Source organism: Sciurus carolinensis, chromosome 16, assembly GCF_902686445.1.
Source record: "Sciurus carolinensis chromosome 16, mSciCar1.2, whole genome shotgun sequence".
Lineage (NCBI taxonomy): Eukaryota > Metazoa > Chordata > Mammalia > Rodentia > Sciuridae > Sciurus > Sciurus carolinensis.
In genome coordinates, this window is record NC_062228.1 from 10,639,434 (window position 1) to 10,660,410 (window position 20,977).

The window sequence follows — 20,977 nt, forward strand, 5'->3', positions numbered from 1 at the left end:
AAGAGAGAGAGAGAGAGAGAGAGAGGCAGGCAGTATATCTGCTCTTGGATCCCTGGATCCCAGGCTGAACTGCTCTCTGGCCAGCGTAGTAGCTAAAATCCTGGTTTCAAGGAGGGCACATTTCCCTTGTCCCCCAGAATCTATGCTGAGGAGCAGCTTTCTAGTATGGTGTCGGTGAAGAAGCATCTGAAAAGGAAACATGCGGAAGCCCACAGCTCTTCCTCGTCTCCCAACCCTCCATGTACAGGGTGGGTCGGCTCTAGGGAGACTTTTCCAAAACTAGGATGCATTCATTTCCTAGAACAGTCAGAACAAACTACTACAAACTTGATAAATTATTAGAAATTTGTTCTCATACAGTTCTACAGTTCAAAAGCCCAAAATCAAGGTTTACACTCTCTGCAGAGGGTCTTGGGGACAACCCATTCCCTATCCTCTGCTAGCTCCAGCAGCTACCCATAATCCTGGTGGACTCTGAGGCTGAGGGTGCATCCCTCCAATCTCTGCCTCCATGGCCTCTCGGTTTCTCCTCTTCTCTTTGTCAAATCTCTGTTAGGAATCTCTTCTAAGGAAATTCCTCTTTGATTTAGAGCCCACCTACACAATCTAGGATGATCTCTTCATCTAAGGATCCTTCATTTAATGACTTCTGCAAAGACCAGAAGTGACATTCACAAGAGTTCAGGAGTTAGGACCAGAACCTTTGTGCAGGTCACATTCAACCCTCCACACAAGGTTTCTGAGAGTATCGTAGTAATTTATTCCCCTGAATTCTTCTCTCTAGCAATGTTGTTTACAAGGCATACTCGTTTAGCTTAAGTACAGTAAATTATAAAGCCACCTGCTGCTCCTGAGTCTTTGACTGAAAGGTGTACAGGAAGGACAGCTAAGCGCTTTGAGGAAAAAAGATAAATTCAGTCTGCCCTTGAGGTATCATAATGCGTTAGGAAAAGAAAACACGTAGAGAAAATGTGGACAACAGTGGAAATTCAGTGCCTCGTGAGCAAGAGGAGAGAGAGGATGAAGACTGCCTGCCCTTTACCCCCCACCCCCCCACTCCCTCCCACCCCGTCTCTCTCACTGGCACCACCTCAAGCACTGAGGTGTGTCACAGCTGATCCGTGAGCTGATGTTTTGGTTCATCTCTTTCATGGACATTGAAGGCAAGTGGATATATATCGCCTTTGCTAAATGTGACCTTATGGAGTTCTTATGAGCCCAAAATCAGAACCTGTCATATTAAAAATAGGAATTTCATTAAAAACATAGCCATTGCCCAAAAAACTCTCAAGGGAAAGTAAAAGGTATAGGAGCGATAGCATTGTTTCAAATTTATTTATTTCAGCAATATGAGTCTATGGGCAATTACATACAAAGCAGACATATTATACATAATTTAAATTATATATAATATATACATATAGCACCTCTGTTTAATATAGGAATGGAGATAAAAACATAAACAATATTATCAGAAAAGGTGGACGATATTATCAACCACTTATAATCATGACAGTTTTTAACTTCAGCTTTCGTTAAGTGCCTTTGGATTTCCATTTCTTGGTCTCTGTCCATGACTCTGTGCCTTTATCCATGCAGAAGTAACATTAAATCACTTTCACGTAAAGACTTAACTTCTATTGCCAGCTCAGGGTCAGCAGTCAGGGCTGGGATGGAAAGAAGTGCTGATTAATAGGGCTTTAAAGACTGGTTCAAATGTCTTAAAACAAAGACAAATACCCCAAATGGTCTCACATCTTTCCAGTGTTTCACAGCTTACAATCACTACTTCTAGTCCAATTATACTGGTCTAGCTTCCCAATGACAAAGGCCTGTTTTCTTTAGTTTGGGGTTTGTTTTGTTTACTTTCCTCTGGTTTGTTTTTTGGCACTTCAAGGACAACCCAAGGATATAGTCAATTTATTGGATATGCAGTAACATAAAGAGAATAAGAAAATAAAGAAAGTGACTATCTCCTCAGAGAATCAGGGAGAACATGTATTTAAGTAAGAAGAAACAAGGAACACAGGGGAATACCTTGGTAAACACTCAGGCTACTTTAAAAAAGAGGCATTTAGCCTAACATTAGTATAGAATGTTCCATAAAGAGCTTCTATCCTTAAAGGATTCATCTTTCTAATCCCCAAAGTTTAGCATACATTACAGAAGAGAATCTTGTTCATCAAAGTTAGAAAGAGGCTACCTATCAATCCCATGCCTTGCCTGCCAGGTGCTCCACACACAGAGAGCACCTCCTAAGTGGAGAATGACCTAAGGTGGTAGAATTATTTTATGGACAGTTCTCACTGTCCTATAAACTAAATGGCACCATATTGTCAATTAATCCAATTATCGACATGAGCTGAGATGCAGATTTCATGTATCTGTTAGATTGGGGTTGACTGCTATAAACTGATTGTCTAATGATTTTTCAGTAAAAGTAGAGCCCAGAACCTGCAGGCCCAGAGAATGCATCCTCTGGAAGAGGCCAGCGTCTGGCCCACTGATCTTCCTGGGTCAACCCACTTAAAGTAAATTCTTCTTGTTACAAAGCAATCATTTGAAGAATATATAATCAAAAATAAACTTTATCCACCTATAGTTTTTTTTAAATTTCAGTCCACCATTTCCCTAGGGAATTCTTCTAAAAGCAGAACCTCAAGGTACAAAAGAGGACTGCCATTTTTAACAAACTATCCATAATACAGCATGTTCAAGTCTGCAAAGTCATTTTCAAATAGACAGTAATTACATACAAAACATTTCCGAAGAATGCTTAGCTTCTTTCTCCTTTGAACCAAAACAAGGGCCCATCCATGGAGATTTGGAAGGTGGCGGGGGAAAAAATGGGCCAATAGTTCTCATGCAGCAATGGCGGAAAGAGTGAGAACTTGTCACAGACGTGACAAGTGGCCAAGCCTCTCAGACAGCCCTCCCACAAATCACCAACCTCAGGAATGCAGGCAAATGGGTTTACTGGCAGAGGTGCCCAAATTCCTGAGTTTACAAGAGACATTTTCTCCCTTGACCCATTCACTTATTCTGAAAGCTTCTAATCCCCTGTGTTAATTCCCATCCAGTTTAAAATACCTCAAGTGATTTCCACTCTCCTGATCAAATTCTGACTGATCCAATGAGGAATAAAAATTATTCTCATTGATTGCTTTGATATTTAAAATGCAAAATGGTATATTTTATTTAATCCAAACAACTAGGGTTATAATTTAAAATTAATGTTTCTACTGAGTCAGATAATAATAGTCATTTCCAAGTACACTTCAGCCTCTGACACAATCTGGGATCTCACAATCAATCAAATGTTTGGTTGATTAACCAGTATCCATTTGACCACAGAGAAGCACTGTAGTTCACATAGAACATACCACTGCATGTTGACGATATCCCACAAGTCATTTAATATCACCTCCAATTTATCATTGAGGATACCACAGCTTACATAGGCAGCATGATTTGTCCTTGGTCCCACGGCCAGGAATGAGAAAGAGCTTGAAATCAAAGTAAACACCTTCTTAAAGTCTAATACCCTTTCTGTCTCAGTAACTGATTTTTTAACCACTGTTAATAACTAATTTTGGAGAATGGTTATTATGATCATTTCTGGTAATCAATATAAGGTAAGAAACACTATATATTGCTTCATGACAGCGTCAGCACTCCTAAATCTTTCCCCTCCTATCAGACATTATGTAAACTTTCTTAGCCAGTTCTTGGTAGTAAGGGTATGATGTTTGTGATACTGTGAGAAACTTTCACCATGGATCCGAGGGGAAGGGGCCCTTAAGAGTCATAGAAACTCTAACACAGGAGCTGACTAAAAGAGCTGGATTTAAAACAACGAGCACAAAAACATATTCCCCAGATATCACGTCCCTAGGAGACATGCTGGCTGTATTCTCCAGGGCCTTCTGTGAAAATCAGAAATTGACATATTTCTTCCAAGGACTAACACTCCCATCAACCTCCTTAACCCAATTCTAGAAATTCTGAGGCTCTCCCAAAAAAACACAAGCTTTTTTTACTGGGAACAATGTAACAGCAGAGCACTCTCTTTGGCGGGCATCCTACTCAGAATATGTCCATCGGATTTCACAGTGAGAGGTTTGGCTTCACCTAGAGGCAAGAAATTGTACCACCAGCAGTTTTCCCTGCCAATTCTTCTACATGATAAAGCACATATGGATGCAAATAAGCTAATCCCTCTCTGGAAGAGTAAACTGCACCTGGAAGTCAGTTAATAGGGTGCCAGACAGAGAAGACGCGAGTGTGAGGTACCTGGGGGACAGCCACAAAGCAGGCTGGGAAAATCCCCACCTGGGACGCCTGAGATAACGCCTAGTCATCTACTGAGATAATTGGCTTCTGGAAGGGATATATGCTAATAATAGAATCAAGTCATAAGGTTATTAACCTGCCAAAAGGTTAGGAATATTTGCCTATTGATTTGAGAATTCCTGAAGATGGAAAGCCATCAAAGTTCAAATAAATTCATGAAATGCAAGTCTACGGGTAGATATTATGAATCCTATTAAGTGGTAAAAAAAAAAAAAAAAAAAAAAAGATATTTAGAGAAAGGTCATCCCTTCAAATAATAGAACATAGAAGATTTTCACACAAAAAAAAACCAGATGGATCTCTGTAAAACTTGAGGACCAACCTCTACATCACCAAACCACCAAACTAATGTTGTTGGTACAAAATATAAGTGACACAGGAAAGTCTTAAAGAGTTTATAAATCTATGACCTAACTCATTTTCCAAAATATATCCCTTTTATTTATTTCCCCACCAAGAATTTTCTAATGACAAGGGTGACTTTAAAATATGTCTGTGATATCATTGATACCTCCCCCCTGAAAGATGAGGTTTCTTCCCTCACCTCTTAGTCACTCACTTGTGACCATTAGGAAGTGGGGACAGTATGTTCCTGCTCTAGAGGATTCGGTGAATGACTAGCCTGAGAGCACCATCCTGGAGAGGGTGAGTGGACAAGCTCTAACCCAGAGCCCACAACAGTCCTGGTCACTACCAGCTTCAACTCCCAACCATGTAAGGAAGCCATCGTGGACATTCCCCCAAGTTTTTAAATGACTACAGCCATGGCCAACATCGATGAGAGCTGCATAAGAGATCCCAAACAAGAGCTGCCTAGTCTGCCATTTCCTAAGTCCTGAACCACAAAAGTGTAGGCAAGTCAAACAGTAGTTGGTTTACACCACTAAGTTTTGAGGTAATTTATAATGTAGCATTAATATCTGAAATGATCTATGAAAAGCAATTTTTATCATTTCTCTAAATTTCCAAGTAATAATAGCTAACATTTATAATGTTTTTCAATTTACAGTTCTCAAAGTGTAAGCATATAAATTACCTCATGTGATATCATGTGAGGAGGTACGATTAACACGAATTCCTGAGAGTGAGAAAAATGTTTAATATCCCAAAGAGAACTCAGATGGCATGCTCTTATTCCAACACAGTGGACCTTGACACTGTGCTGCCCGGCAAATGTGGTGAAATAGTCTAAGTGGATAAAAGTCTTATTTATTCAAAAACACTAGATGATAATGGAAAAACTAACAATGTTGGTCCTTTCCTTGTTGTTTCCAGATTGATCATCTCTTCATACATTTATATGTTCTTATAAAAATTTTTAAAATATAATAAAGCAATTCTTTGCGAGTATAGTGGCAGTCAATTTTGCTTTCTTTTATTGCTAATAGCAGGATGATTTCTCTGTAATTTTACCTTCAACATTCAAGGAACAGACCAGGTTTCAGGAATTGAAATAAAGCTGAATTTTAATCAGGCATGGAGAGATGAATTTCATAACAACTCTCTGGATTTCACATCTTTAAACACACATTGGGAATTGATTGACTGGGATCCTTAAAATTTAGAATTTGTTTAATCCTAAAAGAGTTTGACAACCCTGGCATGCTGTCTAGGTATTTTGAGTTCCCCTGTATTAAATTTTTACAATGGATAAATCAACAAAAACACATTTACTTTTTTCTATTAAGGGCACTGATGTGATGCAAAGAAGTATAAAATGTGCTTCCAGCCTTAGAAAAGCCCACAGTCTGGTTGGGACTATTCAGAGATAAATTTGCATGATGTAGAAGAAAGTACACTGGATCAGGAAGACATTTTCCCCTGTACCTGAAAAGGTGTTATAGAGATTACGAATGAAAATGCTTTATAAGACACAAAACACTGAGCAAATTTAATATAAATGTGTGTATAAATTAAAAACAAAGATTTTATCTATAATGGTGGTTGAATCCCATAGTGAATCTGCTCAGGTTTCAGGAAGCGTTAAGCTGTATCTCACTGGCCGCTTCCACAGTAAGGGTGTGAAACTATACTTGCTGATTCGAAAAGCAATACCCATTACTGGCTACCAACCCTTTCTAATTAGGTACTTCTCAGTGAAGGGGGAAAAAAAGTGTTTTATAAGAATTTAATCAAACAGATATTAGTGAAATTCCAGGAAGTATTCACCATGTAGTATAGGTTACCAAAGTTCAAGGTCAAACTAAGATTCATCAGTATAGAGGATGACCTATTTAAAATGAAAAAGACAAAAAGAATGATGAGATTCCTAAACTACTTCTACAAGAGTAGAAGAGAGTCTGTGAGAGTAGATATTTCATTTTCTGGGGCTGTCACCAAGTCTTAATTTTCCTTAAGGGGATATGCCATGTTCCAGAGAAATAAACTAGAGAATCTTCTTTTGTATCAGGCACCTAAGTTAATGCTATCAGGAAAATCTTACCAAGAAATATGAGGATCTCCTGAAGCATGAGGAACACAGAAGATACCTAGCTCACTTGAATACTGTAAAAACAAATCAGTGTCCAGAATTGCCCTGCTTATAGCAATTCAAAACACCAGCTGGTAGGGCAAGGACTTGTATATTAAGAACACCCAGATGTTGGCACTAACTGCTACCATGTAGTACTGTAAAGTTTTGACTCACTGTGGCCTCAGTTTCCTCTCTTGTTAAGAAGAAACAATAGCAGTAGAATTAATAATGTTCAAAAAAGTCTTACCAAGCACAGCATTAAGGGTAATGAAGAAATGGAAGTGACCAACACAGGCCAGGTGGGGAAATTTTATATAAGGGACAATAAATAAACAAGAAAAATATCAGATACTAAAAAGCATGATATAGAGTACTGTTTATAATGATGTATTAAAATATAGCTGATTGGGGGAGATTCTCTATCTTGGCACTGCTGATCCTTTAGACTGCATAACTCATTGTCTTAGGGGAGTTTCCTGTAAATGGGAGGGTGTTGAGCAGTATCCTGGCCTCTACCCACTAGTTGTTAATAATATGTCCCCCTCCCCCCAACAGTTAGGATAACCAAAAATGTCTCCAAACATTGCCAAGTATCCCTAGAGACCTTTACCATTTATCACAAGAAGGAGAAAAAAAATGACCCTCAGTTAAGAACCTCTCTGATTGGAGTCACTAGATGATAGGTTTGGGCTCCAAATTTTTAGCATCATGACACCAGAGAACAACACCATCTATACTGAAATTGCCCCCTCCTCCCTTTCCAACCAGCCTTTGTAATTACAGATGCCATTGTCCTCTGTCCCCAATTGTAAAACTTGCTGAGCTGTTCACCTCAATAACATTCCAAACCTGTATTGTACGAATTGAAAATACCGTCAGACACTGTAAGACAGATGACAAGGTGTCCTGAACTATTGACATAGTTAAGAAACTCGATGAATGGGGCTTCTAAGCTGTTATCCAGAGCTGACAGCAACAGTATAGAGTTTCCCCACATGAAAGCACTCATCAGTGGTTATAAAAGATAACCCATTACCACGGCAGGAAATCAAAACTGCCATAAATTTCAAAAAAGAAGAACGACGAGGACGAGGCCTAAAGGAATGGTAGAAAATCTCAAGTGAGAACGTGCCCAGAGCCTGGAGGAAGAAAGCTGCGTGAGCCCCGACTGCCTGACCGGGAGAGCGACCTTGGCCTGCCCCTGCGGGTGAGCCAAGGGACACAGAGGAAGCTGGTACCAATATGTCCAGGTTCTCCACGACGGTGTTCAGACAGGGCTTCTTCTTCATCAAAATCTTTTCCAAGGTAAGTTGAGACCAGGGCAAAGAAACCTGTGTGTTTGGTTCTAGCTGCAGACACAGTGCATTTGGAATCTGCTAAATAACTCATGAGATTAAAACACACACCTGAACTAAAAGTTCCTATCTTCCTTTATTTGTCTTAAAATTTTAGGTCATATTCCATAGGACATTTTTGAGCAAGAAATTTCAGAAACTTTAGGACATATTTTTAGTGAGCATATGAATAAATAATTGAGCCGTTGGTATTCATGACAAATAACAATCAGTTATCAGTTGCCTTGCCTAAAGAACACTGTGTATGCGTGTGTGTGTGTGTGTGTGTGTGTGTGTGTGTGTGTGTGTTTTACTGGGGATTGAACCAAGGAGTGTTCTACCATTGAGCTATGTCCCCAACTCTTTTTCATTTTTGATTTTGAGAGAGTCTTGGTAAATTGCTGAGGCTGGTCTCAAACTTGCAATCCTCTGGCATCAGTCTCCCAACTCTCTGGAAGTACAGGTGTGCTCCACAATGCCTGGCCTAAATTATCTATATTATACTCATTTACCCTCTCTTATTATCTTGCAAAGTTCTCTCTACTTTGCTTATCTATTACATTACATTAATAAAATTTAAAGAAACAAAACATAGAAGCCTAGAATCACAAAACATGATGAGCATAAATGAGCAATTATTTCCCTGGTTTTTAAGAAGAATTCATCACTGATTTTCGTTAAATAAGAAGTGAAGATAGGAAAGGGCATAAGAGTCAGACACCAGAAACAGCTGTTCCTCCATTCACAAGCAATGATCCTATTAATTCATTCGACACTTCTGACAACCAAATTTCTAATGTATATGTTTAGCATATTAATTATATACTGTTCAGTGGGTGACTGTGAAAATAAAAAGAAGTGGCATATTGAAAAATGCTTTGCAAACTGTAAAGTTCTATAGAGTGTTATCCTCTTATTTATCATTGAATGAACATACAATGTGACCACATGTGGTTTGCATAAAACTTACGAGCATGCATATGACCAATAGGGCCTAAATGTTCCCCTCCACATGATTAAACTTGACACAGGCTTTGTCCTGACTTTAGACTGTCTTCCTCAAGGACCTGGGAGCATGCAATCAACTTTACAAAAGGATGGCTATTACAATGGATAAATGTATGAATCTCAAGAAATTGCAATTCAAACTTTCATTAACTTTAAACATAATTTAAATATAATTAATTTAGCTCTAAAATGTTTTTTCTGAGAGACACAGAAAGTGTAAAGGTGGCACAGAAGCAAGACAAATGAAAGGAATACTAATGTCTTAGGAAAATAGCTAGAGAATATGAATCTCCTGTCTTGAAATCCTTCAAGAGTTTCCCACTACTTGAAGCTTAAAATCAACTGACCACACTAAGAACTTCAACCAAATGAAGACTAGATCAAACATCTTCCCTTTATGTCATTGCATTATCTCCTTCATCCCTTTTTTTAGTGTCTTCTTAAGAACGGAGAAGAACTGTTCCTTAAATTTAAGAACCCATTCAGTCATAAAGAAAGAATGAAATCCTGTCATTCTGGACAACACGGATCTGGACTGGACTGGAGATCACTGTGTTAAGTGAAATAAGCCAGGTACAAAAATACAAGCACCACACGATCTCACAGATATGTGAAATACTAACAAGTTGATGTTACAGAAGATGAGATATTGAAGCATCGTGTGGCATACCCCATTAACATGTGTGATTTTTATGTTTTATGTATCACTTAATAAATTGAACAATAGATAAATAAAATCTAAGAACTTGAGATAGACAAATCTATGAATAAAATTACCTAAAACCTTCATTTACATAATGGTGTTTGCAAATGGGTAATACAATCCTTGTATCACATCCAAGTCCAAAATCCCTAATCTCTTTTCATCTCAATATGATTAGCTCTCTACATTTTTCAAAGTAAGTTCACAACTATTATCTTTATCACTAGCAGCAAATTAAAAGTTATCATTAATCCCACTTTATTAATGAGAAACGATGCTGAGTTTATTCTTTTTACAACTTTGAGGCATAATTAACATATTAAAAAACTGCTTATCTTTAACATCTATAACTGCATGCTAAGAGAATTTAAACATCTTACATGTGTATCAAGATGGGACTTAAGAAAGTCCTAGAGCCCCTTTCTATGTGGAATGATCAGGTCTCAGGGTTGATAGAAATGATCTTGGATTCATTGCACCCCACTGTATGTCCTTAAGAGGGTGCTAGGACTGAATGCAGGGAAGGTGGTAAAAGACGGACATGCCAGCCCCAGGGCAACTGGTATGGCTTATCCAAGTTCTTACCTGTCTCTTCCAGAGCACATAACACAGAATGGCAGGTGCCTTTCCATATAGTCATAAGAACGTAACGGTCAGAAGAGCCGAATAGGCTTCTTCTTAGACCCAGGTTGAACTTCCTGAAGGTATCCTCTCTACACACAGGCTGTATCATCGGTGAGAGGTACTGTCCCAGGTACTTGAAGGCCATGGAAGCTGGCCCTCCAAAAAGAAGAACACTACAGCATCCCCAACTTGGTACAGCCATCACCATGCAGTTAAGTCCTTTATCCTTTACTTACTTAACAGGATTTGAGTCCTTTGCCTGGGTGTATTGAGAGCTCACTGTCAATCACTTTCTCCCTTTTGAAAAACATGCAGAGAATCACAAAACTAATAAGCAGTAGAAATTCCAATTGCGCATCCAATATCATCCTACTCTCTGCTTAATATTTAAAGGAATTCTATAATGCAAGCCTGGTAAATCGCCCTGCTGATCCCAGCCTAAGTTCAAAATTAGAAAAAATAAATGCTTTAAAATCACTGGGGGAGTTCTGTTTCTGGTGAGGATATAGAATGATGCAAAAAAAAAAAAAATCATTTCTCAATGTAACAAGTTTAAAAAAAAAAAAAACTCTTTTCTATAAAGCTATGAAAAAGCAGTGGATGCCTAGAAGCCTTAATGAGCTAAATTCCAGAGAGAGAGGAGCAAAAAGCCACAGATATTTCCATTTTGGGGGCAGGTTTCCAGACTGACTGTGATCATATGGAAGAGGAAACTCTCTGTTGATGGAAAAGGGAGGGATGAGGAGAAATCTGCTAGGCTCTGACAACGGCATGGACCAGCAAAATAAAGGGTACTCTGTAATGGCACAAATGCAAAAGTAATTACTCACACCAACATATCTCCACCTCTGGGAATTTTTCTGAGAAAGTAGCAGGAATGCTTGTGGAGGCAGGGCTGCCGGAAAGCAGGAGACATTTTAGTCATTTCATGGTGTTCAGATCCCAGGGCCCTGCAGGTTGAATCCCTAAGTGAGTCATAACAACCAATGCTACAAATCAGACCCCTCCTAGTTCAAATCCTGAGATCAAAGGGATTTATTTGTCACTCAGTCGTAGAAACAGTAGTGAAGAATGTTGAGGGTTGAACAGAACCACAAAGTGAGATCTCCTAAATCACATTAAAAGTCAGACATAAGCACCAACAAAGTGCAGCTGCATTCCAGTCCTGACCCAATTTGAAGTAGAATCGAAAAGAACAGACCCTGCATTAGTTGTCTGATTGAAGAAGTTTCTTGTACCCTCTGAGAAAAAAAAGAGAAGAAAGAGGGAAAATACCATATTTCACTTTCCACTGTTCTCTGAAACACCATGGACTGGTGGCAACAAAACTTCATAAGACAGGTAAAGAAGCAGGCAAACTGGCCCATAATCAATAAAAGAAAATTCAACAAAGCAGACCTGCTAATAGCTCATATACTGAGATTTGCTGACAAAGGCCTGAAAACAAATATTATAAATAGGTGAAAAAGTATAATGAAAAGATGGGTTGGATACCTTAAGAGATGATGGATTTTATGAGGGATATTTTTAAAATAAAATTGGAATTATTGAACAAAAAAAATGATTTCTAATTTTTTTTTTAGATAATTGAATGCTACTAGATGCTACAGTTCCTTTTCACCTGGATCTCTTCATGTGAACCTCTCCATAGTGCAACCCAGACTTCCTCACAACATGACAGCAGTGTTCTAAGAGCAAGAGCGCCATGAGACAGGAAGGAAAAGCCAGTAACCTCTATCATTAAGCAAAATCTGAACCTCATTTAAAGGGTAGAGACATAACCACCCTTCCCAATGAGAGGAGTGTCAAAGAATTTAGGGACCATTACTTAACCACCCCAACAAGAGAATGGATAAGCAAACTTTGGTATATTGGAACAACATATTTCTACTTCACAATAAAAAGGGAGGTAGACTATTAATACATGCAACAACACGGATGCTTTGGTGGTTTGTTTGTTTGTTTGTTTGCTTGTTTTTCTCTCGCAGATTGAATCCAGGGCCTCAATCTTGCAAGGTGAGCACTCTACCAACTGAGCTACCTCCCCAGCCCTTGGTTTTTGGTTTTTGGTTTTGGTTTTGGTTTTGGTTTTTTGGTACCAGGGATTGAACTTAGAAGGGGCCTAACCATTGACCCGCATTCCCAGCCCATTTTTATATTTTATTTAGAGACAGGGTCTTGCTAAGTTGCTGAGGCTGACTTTGAACTCGCAATCCTCCTACCTCAGCCTCCCCAGTCACTGGGATTACAGGTGTGGGCCGCCAAGCCCGGCCTCATGGATGTATTTTTAAAACATTATGTTTAGTGAAAGAGGTCAGACTAATAGGAGTAAATATAATATCCATCTATTTATATGAAGTTCAAGAACAACTAATTTGTAGTGATAGAAGAAGAATAGTTGCCTCTGGGGTACAATGAATTGAAAGAGGGGTACTCTGAAACTGTGGAGGAGATAAAATTTCTTTTATCTTCATTTACATGTTGGTTTCTCAGGTTTATGCACGTGTCAAAACTCATTGAATGGAACACTTAAGATCTTCGCATTTTCTGCACATAAATTACACCAAAACAGAGCTGATGAAAAAACAAAATGATTAAAGTACAAGCATTTTGTGGTTCTATATTGAATATTGATTTGGAAAACCTATCTATAAAGAGACATAATTAGGACATATGGGAATATTTCAATGTGTTCACATATGAGACAAAATTAATTGATCTGTAAAAAACCAAGACAGTCAACTGAAAAAACAAATATTACAAGATAGCGTATATAGTATGGTCTTGTATAGTTAAAACTGTAATATTACATATATTCAAAGGAAAGATGCTGATGAATATGTTCTAGAGTGTTTCTGTGGCAATCTCTTTGTCATGAGAATGTCATGCTTTACTTTGTATCTCTGCTTGCGTGTATTTTCTAATCTTGTACAATGCACAAGAGATAGTTTATATGAGTAACTTGAATTTTTTTTGAAAACTCCTTTGTAAAAATCTGTTTCCAAAATATTACATTTTTTCCAAGTGTGAATTCAACTTAAATGTATTACATGTAGCATTTAATAAAAGTTTGAAAAAAAAAAAACACAGTAACTGATAGCCTCTATTTAATGCTTATGTGTTAATCGCTGTGTTTTGCGCTTGCATTTAGTTCTTGAAACAGCCTTATAAGAACAGTTCCATAGCTACATCCATTCTTGGGTGAGGAGACCGAGGTTCTAACACAGTCACCAAACCAAAGGCAGTCTCCATTCGTCACCGTTCCTGACTATGTAATCACTTACTGTGTTAATGCCACCCATGCGTCACCTTCTTCATTCTCAAAGCACTATTATGATATTAAAAATGCTCAAATGGAGAACCAAGGATCCATGAAAAAGAAATAATTTGCCCAGGATTAGCAACTTGCCCGGCCATCTGGTAGCATAGCCAGGATATGAGAACAGGTGTGTCTCCTATTGCCCCGCAAATGCTACGCTGCTTTCCTGGCTTTATCAGTGGGATTCATGCAAAGCCCTAGCGGAGACAGCAACTCCATGCTTCCATTGCACAACTTATAAAATGCCCAGATAAGAGAACTGATATTTATGAAGGCTTATTTGAAGGAAATGAGCCCATCCATTTCTTTATAATCTAAAGCCCAAGTTCAGAACATATTATCTTGGCCTGCTGCAAAATTGCTTTCCCTGTGTTCAGTATTCTGTCCTCAGTGCTTATTGAAGGCTAAGTCAAGAAAACATTGCATGAGTCCCTTATGTGTTTGCAATAAACAAGTCATCAGAGAACATTTTTGGCTTACCACTCACTGTCTTGTAGGTAAGTAAAACTCCAAGGAGAGCAATCTTTTAGAAGTAGATACTGGGGCCTGGCATGGTGGTGCACACCTGTAATCCCAGCAGTTGGTTCAGGAGGCTGAGGCAGGAGGACTGCAAGTTCAAAGCCAGCCTCAGCAACAGCGAGACACTAAGCAACTCAGTGAGATCCTGTCTCTAAATAAAATACAAAAAAAAAAAAAAAAAAAAGATAGGGCTGAGGATACAGTTTAGTGCCTAAGTGCCCCTGAGTTCCATCCCCGGGACCAAAAAAAAAAAAAAAAAAAAAACAGAGAGATACTGGATAAAACTGCATTCCTCAAGAGATTTCCTTAGCATTAATTTTAAACAGCTCTTAAACAGTGCTTACTTTGTGCCAGGCCCTGATCTAAATACTGGCATATTTAATTTATTCTTTATATATGACTATGAAGAAGTTCCTTCTATCATTCCCATTTAACTTAAATGGAAACTGAGGACTAGGTAATTACTTAATTTGCTCAAGATCTTACAGTTTTGTTCTTTGTTATGTTTTGTTTTGTGTTCTCCCTTAAAGTATTCCCTTTGCAAACAAATGTGTTTTCTTTCTTACTGTGTTTGCTAGGAGGTTCAGAAGCAGAATTTTACCCAAACCTAACAGCTCGGTAGGATTTTTTTCACCTGTGAACATGCACGCTGTTTTCCTTTGTAATACTGGTGCTACATTACACTTTGTATGCTTTGTTCCTGAATGAATAAATACAGGCATAAAAATAAGGAAGGATGGAGCCGCAGATTGAGATCTAGATAAGATAATTGTATATGTAACTCCTATATGCTAAAGCCAAATGCTTCCTAATATGAAATCAAGAAAAAAAAATAATTTCTGTATTTCATTAAAAATTTGATGTAAGTTCAAAATGAACCAAATTTCAAAACAAACATATGAATGGAATTAATTTAAATAAGACAGTGTTTAGACAAGAGGAAAGAGACTGGCAATATATTTTAATCTGCTGAGCAAATTCAATGGATTCAGGGAGAAAAAAAATAAAAGTCTGTATGTACAGGAGTTTGTCATTGTACTGCCCAGAGCTTATTTTTTTGAAGCAATTTTTCTCTTATCGAGGACAGAAGAGCAATAAATTTAGCAAGGCACAGGAAGACATTTAGATCTCAACTACATAAACCACTTGTTAGAACACAGTAATACTAAGAAATACCTGTTCTTGTCTTTTGTTGCAGATAAGATGCTTTAGCAAAGACAAACTTCTATTTGTCATCATTCACAGCCAATTCCAAGTTAGTACTGAGGTGAGAGTGTAGGTCTACAGCTGAACCAGAGCTACTTCACACAACGAAGTGTTTTTCAACTTTGTCTCTGTAACATGGCTTTGTTGACAAGGGCCGAGAACGGTTTCCATGGGCAACAGCTACTGTGATATCGTTTTTTTTTTTTTTTTTAAATCGAGATGCTTATTGGGAGATCATTCTTCTGGAAGTCATGCTAAAGATGCTGCCAGCACTACCTCATCAGCATAAGAATGGAGGAGTCCGCTTTCTCTGGCAAAAATATCACATTCACAAGTTAATGTCTGCCCTGTGTCTGAGAAGCTGGGGTTGGGGTTCCTCTGCTTCCTGGGATCCCTCTACATTTTAGTTTGCTACGGCTACCACAACACTGCACCACAGATTGAGTGGCTTTCCTGTTGTGTCTGTGTCCACATTTCCTCTTCACCAGTCACACTGGGTTAGGGCCCACCCTAATGACCTCATTTTAACTTAATTATCTCTTTAAAGACCTATCTTTACACAGAGCCACATTCTGAGGCACTGGGGAGTAAGGGCTTTGTATTGATAGTGAGCAGTCAAATTTGAACAGTAAGAACATGAGGTTAAGGGAATAATTCTATAAACTGAGCCGACTGTGCTGACTCACATGCTTTCCTTTAAAAAGCAATTACCTGCAGCCCTACCTGGCTTAAGTCCACAGGACATGTTACCTTCCTCAGCAAACAACCTGTTATCTGCAGGAGAAATACAGGCCGGAATGCCGGTAAGAACAAAAGTTACCCTGGAGGTGGGGGACTTCTGTGACCCTTACACAGACCAGATCCCAGAATTCAAGGAGATAAGGAAAATTCCCCTAACCATAAAATCTGTAAGAACAGGTTCCAATTAGAACTGGTCAACATGGGCCAAGGTGACCCAGAGTTGCCCCGAACTTATACCACAGGGGGATCTTGAAAGTCTGATACAACCCAGCTGTCAATCAAGAGTCAAAAGGTGACCTGGTGGGACTCTGGAAACTTCACTGGAACCCACAATAAAACTGGAAGGCAGCAGAATTGTGCCTCCCTCACCTCTCTGAGAAGAACCCACTTTCTCCCTTGAGGGTGTCTCCGTTTCCCTTTTCTTATCCCTTCTAATAAACTCACCTGCTACCCTGAGCAATATGCCTGAAATCATTCAGGCATGATCACAAGAATCAGCGAAGAGAGGACCTCTATAACTGTCTGGGCTCTGCGGTGGGTCCTCGCTCTGTAACAATGCCTTCACTGATCTCTCTGCTGTGTTCTGAGTGGATTGGGTATTTGGGAGCCAAGTCCTCAATTACACCAACCCCCTATCTCCTAAGCCACACAAATGACAAAAGGCTGATTATTTTCTGCCTGAAGCTGTTTGAACAGACTTAAGGAGAGAAGGACTTCAACTACAAAATAAATTAGAATTCCAGGTTTTTAAACTCTTGTGTGACATAAATATGAATTGAGAAAATATCCCAAACTGGATTCATAATAATAGGAATAAAAGTGACATTGATTTCTGAGGGCTCTGCTAGGCATTCAGAAAGAGCTCAAAAGAAAACAGAACAGGAGCTGAGAAATAAAAAAGGGAGCCACTACTCCCTAAGAAAACTGAAAACTGATTCTCCTAATTGGACACAAAAATGTCAGAATATTTGTAACTTCATCCTTATGCCCCCAAATGCACTCTTAATAGACTCATATTGCTAGTGTATACATTTTTCTGATTATAGTTACTAATTCTATTCACAAAGTTTAATATGCAACATATTTCCAAACACACAGAATCACAAGTGAAATCTTGTTTCTATGCATCTAAAATTATCCTTATAATTTCTCCCATTTTAATAGATTTTTTTTTCCAGAACATTATTCCTTTGTCTGCTTCTTGACCATGCTTCTTTCATAATCAAGAGTCACTAACCATTCCCCAACATAAAACTAATATTTCCTAGTTTTGTTCCCAATCATATTTCAAAAGAAATCATCCCTTTCAATATACACCATTGTGATACTTAATTTCAATATGCACCATTGTGATAGTTAATTTGATCTTAACCAAATGTACTTGCAGAGCTTGCAAACTTCATGTGTTCAAAATGTCAACAAGTCAGATCTAGAAGTATGAATGTATGCCCCCACAGGCTTCCCTATTTTGATATAGACATACACTGATGGCTTTTTGATGGACACAATATATTCTATTTGACCATGATCATTATTTTTCACATTCATTTCATCACTATGAGGTTCCTAGAATAACTCCCAAGTCTAATCCTTTTATTTTCTCATCAACAGGGCAGATATTCTTAAAACTCTAATAACATTATAGCAACTAAAAATGATTCAAGGTTAGTCCATTTCCTTCTACTTACGAGTTAGTGTCAGTTAGCTTTGCAGGAGCCCTGATTTCTTTCACTAAAGAGTAATACAAGGGTCCTAGGTGTAAGATATGCCTATGAGATGACTTCACTTGGATGGCATATAAGGGTGACGACAAGGGTATTTTGACCTCGTTAAAGTCATAGGGTCAGGTTTGAGTTCTCACTTTAATCCCAACTGTTCTTTTTCTTTTCTTGCCATTTCTATTATCAATTTTTTAAAAATCCATCTCTTTCCTTGTTTGAGCTACCTTTTATTTCTAATCCCATCTTAGAAAGAATAATGCATTGTGCCATATGTTCTCATACCGAATGTGCATTTAAAACACGTTGGCCAAAGTGTTGGGAACTATAACTTCTGTGTTTTTTTAATATATAATTGTCATGTGTTTTCCTTTGTGTCCTTCAACTCAAGATGGATGGGTTTTGCACCAGGTTTGAACAGTCTTCCTTGTCTGCATTCCTTGAATATAGCACCAAAATGTCAAGAAGAAAATGTTTTATTCTTACCACAAAGAAAATATTGAGAATTTGAGGGCATATGTCATTATTATTGTAAACAGAGTCTGCATATACCTAGTACTCACAGTAAAAGGAAAAAATAATACTAAATTTGAATATCCTGGTCAGATCAGTGAGGACATTTATTTTATTAAAATGAAAAGCTGTATTAAGAAATATATACATAGAAAATACACATTACCAAAATCTTTGTGCTTATTCATGCACATTCAAACTTATTGGGTGTGATTTGTTTTCTTTGTAGAAATAAAATATGTCGAAATGATAGAATTAGACACGGCTCTGCTTTGTCATAAGATGCAGATGTGGAAAGAGAAAGGGGATGTACAGCTCTGGAGGTTGAGATGCAAGAAGCGGGGAAGAAATGAGGTGAGGGTTAGGAAGGGTTTGTGTAAGGGACAATGTCTGAAGTCACCTGAGGGAGGCTTGGACTCCTGGAGAAAGAGAACAGGTTCAGCCAGGGAACATGGTATGCTCCGACTTGGTGCTCTCCTGCTGTTTCTCCCGCCGGTGAGGTTTTGACCACCAGCAGCAAGGCAGGGTATGGTAAGGTATGTTATCTCACCCAGTTCCTATTGGCCATCAGTGTCGCACAGTACCAGGGTAAAGATGACCCGGAACAGGATGCAGCTTTCCCACACTGGTCCAGCTGCTTTGTGTCATGGTCACAGTGCGTAAACACCTCTCACTGTCCCTTTCCTACGACCATCAAGAACTTGGCACACCTCAAATGGGTGAGATAAATTAGATGGGGATGAACAATCATCAGAAGGAGATTGCTAAAATAAATAGAAAACAGGTAGCAATCCTCATTCCAGAAATAGAGACCCAAAATATGTATGGGCTTGTGAACTATTTTATTTTCTGCCTTTTCTGATGGTAATTAAAGATATGAAACTTGTGTTAGAGAACTATATCGTTCAAGATGGTCCTCTGTGCCCCAAGAAAAAAATTGGTGCCCACTCAGAAAGTAACAAATTCCAAATGTTAGCAGTCCTGCTGTGACAGCTGTGTGCTTAAACCAAAAGCCATGTTTGAGTCCCGTGGCTGCCTTCGCAAAGAATCAGACCTTCTTTGGGAACTTGGCATGCTAATTCACTATTTGCTGATTTAATTCTCTTACTGCCTCTTGAAATGGAAAATAAAATACACAAGCAAGCCAACTGAGTTCTCAAGGTATGTTCTCTACCAATCTTTTCAGTGCACATCACTGACAGTTTGATTTTGGCTAGAAACAGAAGCCAAGTCAGAATGTTTACCCTGGGAAATGCCTCTGAAGAATAGAGATGGAGCAGAAAAAGGAGAGAAAGCCTCGGATCTTGATGCAAGATGATAACTGTGAAAGGAAAACGGGATGGAGGAAACTGCTCCACAGCAAGAAGTTTTGCAAAAACTTCAACCAGTCTTATGAGTGTCCCTGATCAAAAATGGTTTGTTGCAGAAGGAATCTTGCATTATGAAAAAAAAAAAAAAAATGGGCAATACTGGTAGCTCTCACTATGCTCAGCCCTTGACTAACAGCAGCCGGGGAGAAGCACAGTCTCAGCATGAGTGCAGTGGAAGAACCAAGTCGTGGCAGCTGGTGCTGTCAATCAACTCTACTCTCAGTGGCAGAGTTCTTTTGATGGAGATCTTAGCAGGGCACTTCCAGGGTCCCTACATCATTGCAGACATATGCCAAAGTGTCAGGGGCACTCTGGATCAAATCATATTGAATGCTGAGACATCTCAAACATGACAAGATATTAATGAAAATTTTGTAAAATACATTAACTGAGCCTCTGCTTTCTGAAACAGACTATGCAAAACATAATTCAACATTTGCTAGATTATTCAGTGTCTTTGATTGTAAGATTAATTATTAGACCCATAGGTAACATGGAAATGTCCTCAGGGACTACTGATGTGTGTTAGCTCTTATACTAAATGCTGTAAGTCTAATAACTCTGCTGGTAACATTTTTGTCATTCTGTAGTTTTATAACCCCCCTAACTATCCAATGACCATCTGTCACTGCTCTCTACTGTTAAGGGTTCCTACCTCCGTAAGTCCCATCTGTTTATGGCTAACTTTTTCTTATTGAAAATTATAATTGAATCAAAGTGCAGAAAGAATAGAATGAATGAATGAATTACCATAAACCACACAACTACTGCAATCTTGTTCATTGATACTCTACCCACATACCCGCTCCACTAAAAGATTTAGAAGCAAATTCCTGAGCACGATGATATTAATTTATCTTAAATATTTCAGTGTGCATTTTTAAAATCAATGTCATTTCTTAAAAAGAGCCACAATTTCATTATCAGAACATTCTATAATAATTTGTCCATCATGCAATCAATATTCATATTTCTCCAGTTGGTTCATAAATTGTGTATTTGCTTTTTCAACAAGAGACAAATCAGATCTATATACTGAAATTTGTTGACGTGACTCTTAGGTCTCTTTTAACCCATGTTTCTCCTCCATTTCTTT